A 6,540-nucleotide genomic window follows, 5' to 3' on the forward strand; every position below is an offset into this window, starting at 1 on the left:
ATGTCTCCGGAGATCACATAAGTAAAACCCACTTGACTAGCATAATGACATCTAGATTACAAGCATCATCATATGAATCTCAATCATGTAAGGCAGCTCATGAGATTATTGTATTGAAGCACATAGGAGAGAGATTAACCACATAGCTACCGGTACAGCCCCGAGCCTCGATGGAGAACTACTCCCTCCTCATGGGAGACAAGCAGCGTTGATGAAGATGGCGGTGGTGTCGATGGAGAAGCCTTCTGGGGGCACTTCCCCGTCCCGGCGGCGTGCCGAAACAGAGACGCCTGTCCCCCAGATCTTGGCTTCGCGATGGCGGCGGCTCTGGAAGGTTTCTCGTACCGTGGCTTTTTCGTCTCGAGGTTTTAGGTCAGGGACCTTTATATAGGCGAAGAGGCGAAGTCGGAAGGTCAACAAGGCGACGACACAACAGGGGGGCGCGGGCCCCCCTCTGGCCGCGCCGGCCTACCATCTGGTGGGCCTGTGGCCCCTCTCTGGCGACTCTCGGGTGTTCTGGAAGCTTCGTGCAATCCTAAGATGCTGGGCGTTGATTTCGTCCGATTCCGAGAATATTTCCTTACTAGGATTTCTGAAACCAAAAACAGCAGAAAACAGCAACTGGCCTTTCGGCATCTCGTCAATAGGTTAGTTCCAGAAAACGCATAAAAACCATATAAAGTGTGAACAAAACATGTAGATATCATCAATAATGTGGCATGGAACATAAGAAATTATCGATACGTCGGAGACGTATCAGATCCCTCCATAACTATGACAAGTTTCATGAGGATGACTGTAATTATAACCTATGTCATAGTATTCTTTATAATAATTGTCAAAGATTGGAGGCATAGTGTCATCATAAGAAATAGAATAGTTATTTTACAAAGTGTGTTCATCTGTAAACATACCATCATTGTTACTAGAAGGAGATGTATCAAACATATAATCATCGGTAGCAAAAGGATTTTCAAGCACCTCATGCCCAAGCTTAGAGCTTTCTATATCATCATGGGAAGAAACATGGATAGTACTAATAACATTACTACCACTATTATGCGGACAAACTTCCATAGGTTTTTTAATTTTCTCTTCAAAAGCATCATGTCCTAATTCAATATAAATTTCATAAAGATCTCTAATTTTTTTGTTGTTTTCCATTAAGCCTAACTAGTGAAATAAAAACAAGAAACAAAAAGATATAATTGCAGAATCTAAAGGAAATAGCTTTGAGCACTCACACACCGGCAACGGTGCTAGGAAATAGCTTAGTAGTCGGAGGATGTGAATACCTTTTACCTTACCTCCCCGGCAACGGCGCCGGAAAAGTAGCTTGATGTCTACGCACGCTTCTATTCCTGTAGACAGTGTTGGGCCTCCAAGAGCAGAGGTTCGTAGAACAGCAGCAAGTTTCCCTTAAGTGAATCACCCAAGGTTTATCGAACTCAGGGAGGTAGAGGTCAAAGATAACCCTCTCAAGCAACCCCTGCAATTAAGATACAAGAAGTCTCTTGTGTCCCCAACACACCTAATACACTTGTAAGATGTATAGGTGCACTAGTTCGGCGAAGAGATAGTGAAATACAAGTAATATGGATGATTATAAGTAGTAATTGCAATCTGAAATAAAAATGGCAGCAAGCGAACATGTAGCAGAACTTGTTGGAAACGGTGTTTCAATGCTTAGAAACAAGGCCTAGGGATCATACTTTCACTAGTGGACACTCTCAACAATGATCACATAATTGAATAAATAAATGCTACTCTCAAACACTCTCTTGTTGGATAACAAACATCATTCATTGTGTAGGGCTGCAAAAGCACACCTCAATCCGGAGTAAACAAGCTCCACAACACCATAAAGGAATCACACACGATGCGCACACTGTCACCATCACACCGTGGAGAGTGACTCCGGAGTTCATATTAAAGTAACCTCTAGAGTGCATAATAAACAAGAGTAACATCTACATATTCAACTAGATTACAAAGCTCATGATCACATAAAGATCACACCATGGGAGAGAGAGATGAACCACATAGCTACCGGTAGAGCCCTCAGCCTCGAGGGAGAACTACTCCCTCCTCATCATGGGAGATAGTAACAGCGATGAAGATGGCGATGGAGTCGATGGAGATGGCTCCGGGGGCAATTCCCCGTCCCGGCAGGGTGCCGAAACAGAGACTTCTGTCCCCCGAATTAGGGTTTTTGGTGGCGGCGGAGCTACGAAACTCTTCTGGAGAAATCGTCCATCTCCTCAGGGTTTTCGGAGACGAAGGAATAAATAGGCGAAGGGGCAGCGTCGAGGGAGCCAGGGGGCTCCCTCACCACACCTTGGCGCGACAGTGGGCCCCCCGCGCCACCCTATGGTGTGGGCCCCCTGCTGGCCTTCCTTGACTCTTCTTCGGTCTTCTGGAACACTCCGTGGAAAATAGGGCCGTGGGCTTTTGTTTCGTCCAATTCCGAGAATATTTGTAAACCAACTTTTCTGAAATCAAAAACTGCAGAAAACAGGAACTCGCACTGTGGCATCTTGTTGATAGGTTAGTCCCAGAAAATGCATTAAAACATTATAAAGTGTGAATAAAACATGTAGGAATTGTCATAAAACTAGCATGGAACATAAGAAATTATAGATACGTTGGAGACGTATCAGCGGCCGGGAAGAAGAAGAGGAGCCGGCCTGGGGGCGGACGGCCTGGGGACGGGAGACGGCTGGCAGACGGCCGGGAAGAAGAGGAGACGGCCGACAGACGGCCGGCGGCGAGCCGGGCGGTGGCCGGAGGAGCGGCGAGCTAGCGGCTGGGACGAGACGAGCGGCAACTACGGCCGGGGCAAACGTACAGACTAGAGGACCAAGTTTTGCTCTGATACCATGTTAGGGCAATATGCTTGATGTATTACCAGGGGGCCAAAGGCCACAATATATAGTACATGTACATGTGCAAATATGCAGAAAGCCCCCTAACATATGGGGAAACTACAATATACAAATATATACATCTAACATTAATAACTAAAGACAAACATCAAAAGTGTTAAGCTCCCCGGCAACGGCGCCATAAAATAGCTTGATAACTGCAAGAACACAAATCAGATGTAGCTAGTTTTGAAGTAAGAGTGTCGAACCACAAGGAGCTACTACTAGTGATTTTAATGATCATTGTTACCATTATCTAAGGGGGTACTTGTAAGTTATTCTAATTTCAAGATAATGTATATAAAAGATTTGTTTTGTGTTGAAATCTAAAGTAAATAAAAACAAAGAAATAAACTAATGTAAACTAAAACAAGAGAGTATTGATAATGTCTTTGTGATATGGTTGAGGGGTTCTCAAGGAGTGTAGGTTCCACCCGTAGTATTGCTATTACTTATGATTAGAATGAATTATATCTTTGCTATGCTATGTGTGGGAGAGCTCCGTAATAAGATGCGCCCAGAAAGTGATCGGTCATCCCATCTCTAAATAACCACAACATCTAGCCTTTTGCAGCCACATATCGACTAGTGCTATTAAAGGGTGTACCCCATGGTTATCGATATGAGCTTTGTGAATCCCTCTTATCCCCCTCATCCATGTGTTAGAGCGCCGATACGGTAATGTCACTTCCCACCGTTCACTCTACCACACTTCCAAGGGTAGTTCCCTCTCAAGACCATAAGACATATATTGCATGGTGCACAACATGTAACATCAAGAGAGAAACCTAACACATATTCATAGATCAAAGGTATAAAACATCTTTATTTCACATCATAATATTACTAGGGTTTCTCCATATCTCCTCAAGAACAAAGGAACTACTCAAACATGATGGGGATTAACATCATAGCAATAATATGGATTGAATATGAAGGTACAATTGTATACAAGTGCAAATCATAATAGAGTTTGGATCACAACCAAGTAGACAAAAAGGATCGCGGTGAAGACGTTGATGACGGTGTTCATGATTGAGATCGATGTGTTGCTCTTCAAGATCCTAAACTCCTCCTCCTCTTCTATGTGTTGATGGAGATGGTGATGGAGGCGGTGGCTGCGGAGATGGCGGCAGCGGAGCAGCAGGGCTCCGCCCCTAGGGTGTGGATGAAGTAGTGGTCCTCTCCTTGCCTCCTCCCCTCTTTATATAGGCGCTGGAGGTCGGTTTTGAGAACCGACGGATCCTGGGGCCGAATATGCCCATCGGGCCTTCACAAATGTTGTTCTTTTTGACGAAACGGACCCGACGGAACCCAGTACGGCCGTACGGTACGGGCAGGGCTGCCGTACCGACGCTCGTTAAACTTGCAGATGGTTTCGTATTTTGTTCGCCATTTCTTCATCCGGACTCCAATTGAGATGTTCTTCGGCTCGTTGAACTCGTATGGACAAGTGATACAACACCATTTCCTTATAACTTAAATATAAGATGTTGGAAAAACATCACTTTTCCTACACCTTATATTGGTAAGTCTAGTGCCTGTAATTCTCCTATCTTGTACCCTCTTGGTCCCTTTTGCTCCCTTTTTCCATTATCGCCGATAACACCTAAACACATATCTAAGACAAGGGACACATAATTAAATCCTACTAAGACTACTAAATATGCGAAGCTCATTTGAAAATGAACAAGAACTCGTAAGTATGCAAAATAGGCATAGGTGTATCTAGCTGGAGTATGAAATGGGTGACAATATGAGTAATAGTATACTTAAAAACCTCAGTAGAATAGTGCTTAATATCGAGCTATCAGCCCGTACGATGAATCATTATGGTGCAATCTCAATCGTAGTTAACTGAGGGAGAAGTGCATCTTGACACTTGCATACAGGTCCAAGCTTTAGATCATGTAAGCGTGACAATTGCTCCCCTATGAAGATCACACTTGTCATATAGGGGAAGTAGTATGCAGTCCATGTTCGCACATTACCATCATAGAAAAATATAATAGATTGAAATTTGACTAACTACTCATTACATACTTATGTAAAAATCAACACCAATCCATCATATGCCCTTGGAAACATGGAAAACTACTCACAACGGAGAGATATTACAAATATCAGAGGCTTGATGAAGTTGTTGATGAAGAGAAGGAGTGTCTCATGGAGATGGCGGCCAGGGCACACATGGCCAAGGAGGCGGCAGCCGCAGCAGTCCGCTAGCGGTGATGCGGTCACCTAGGGCGGCGGCTGACCAAGGGGGCGGGTGCCCCTTGCCCTTCTTCTTCCCTTGAGTTGGTGCTGGTATGGGGAATCTGCTACCTCCTCCTTGGCGGCTTCCAAGAGCGATAATTTTAGTCACAATGGGTGGATGCCTCCAAAAGTAGGGTTTTCCCTCAATATATAGAGGTCGAGATGCAATCTAGATCATGGGATGAATGCCCCTTTGATCCAAGGGCATTTGAGCAGCTCTAGAACCTTCCTAGAATTCATCTATGTCCTTTATGAGCGGATAAAGTAGTGACTTTTCCGAATCCATCAAGTATGGCAAGATTTTAAGTCAATCACGTCACAAACTTTCGGATTCCGAAACTGCATGTGTATCCTTCCGTAAAACGAGCCCAACGGTCGCATATGAACTCCATTTGAGGTATTCTTTGCGTCAAACGAAAGCTATATGAATTATCCACACCTTTGTAGTTTATATTTTTTCCAATTGACTACATATTCGGACCTCTTCGCGGACATCTTTGAAAACATGTCTGCATGGACAGATTCCAGGAAACTCCAAATCTTGGCATAATGCGGGACTTTCCAATTCATGTATTTCCTCCACGTGAAAGTGAAAAAAGAAGTTGTGCACTTTTGCAACTATTAATAGGTTAGTCCAATAAATATAATAAAGTTTCTAAATAATAAGAATGTTAACACAATAAACTACAAAGTTCATGTATGTATTTTACATGCATCAAGTTTCTTCATGCATTTCTTTCGAATATGATTTGAATGACGGTTCGACATATAAGTGGAATTCAAATTATTTAGAGTTAGTGCTATGGATAAGTGTTTCACCATTAAGATTTACAGTAACTTATCTCATCATATATGGAGCACTTTCATAATTTGAACAACGCATTCCTTTCATTAGACTAGAACAAAATGACAATTATTAAGTTTTGAGAACAAATTTCAGGGGCTGGGTAGAATGCCAAGGAAGAACACAATAACACTTTATTTCGTTTTAGACTTGCATTGTTACCACATTCTTTGCTAGTCACTTAGGCTATTGTATTCTTGTATTGCGGTGTATTGTATGCCATTTCATACCAACTAATCCAAGTAAAAATACCTAATAATTACATAGTGTGACCAACAAACAATACATTCATAACATTTATATTATTTATATGCACCTAAACTACAGTTTCTGGTCTTTTCTTTCTTTCAAATACTTTTGCACTTCCTCTTTCAGTTTTCCTCCTTCGAAGAAGAAATATGTCAAATTCAAACGTGGCGCCAATCTCTTTGGTGCACAATCATAAGCATGTTTAGTCAAGTATAAGGACCCTTGGACTTGCATTTTAAAGTTGATCATCACATGATATGTGTTCTT

This window comes from Lolium rigidum, chromosome 3, assembly GCF_022539505.1.
Source record: "Lolium rigidum isolate FL_2022 chromosome 3, APGP_CSIRO_Lrig_0.1, whole genome shotgun sequence".
Lineage (NCBI taxonomy): Eukaryota > Viridiplantae > Streptophyta > Magnoliopsida > Poales > Poaceae > Lolium > Lolium rigidum.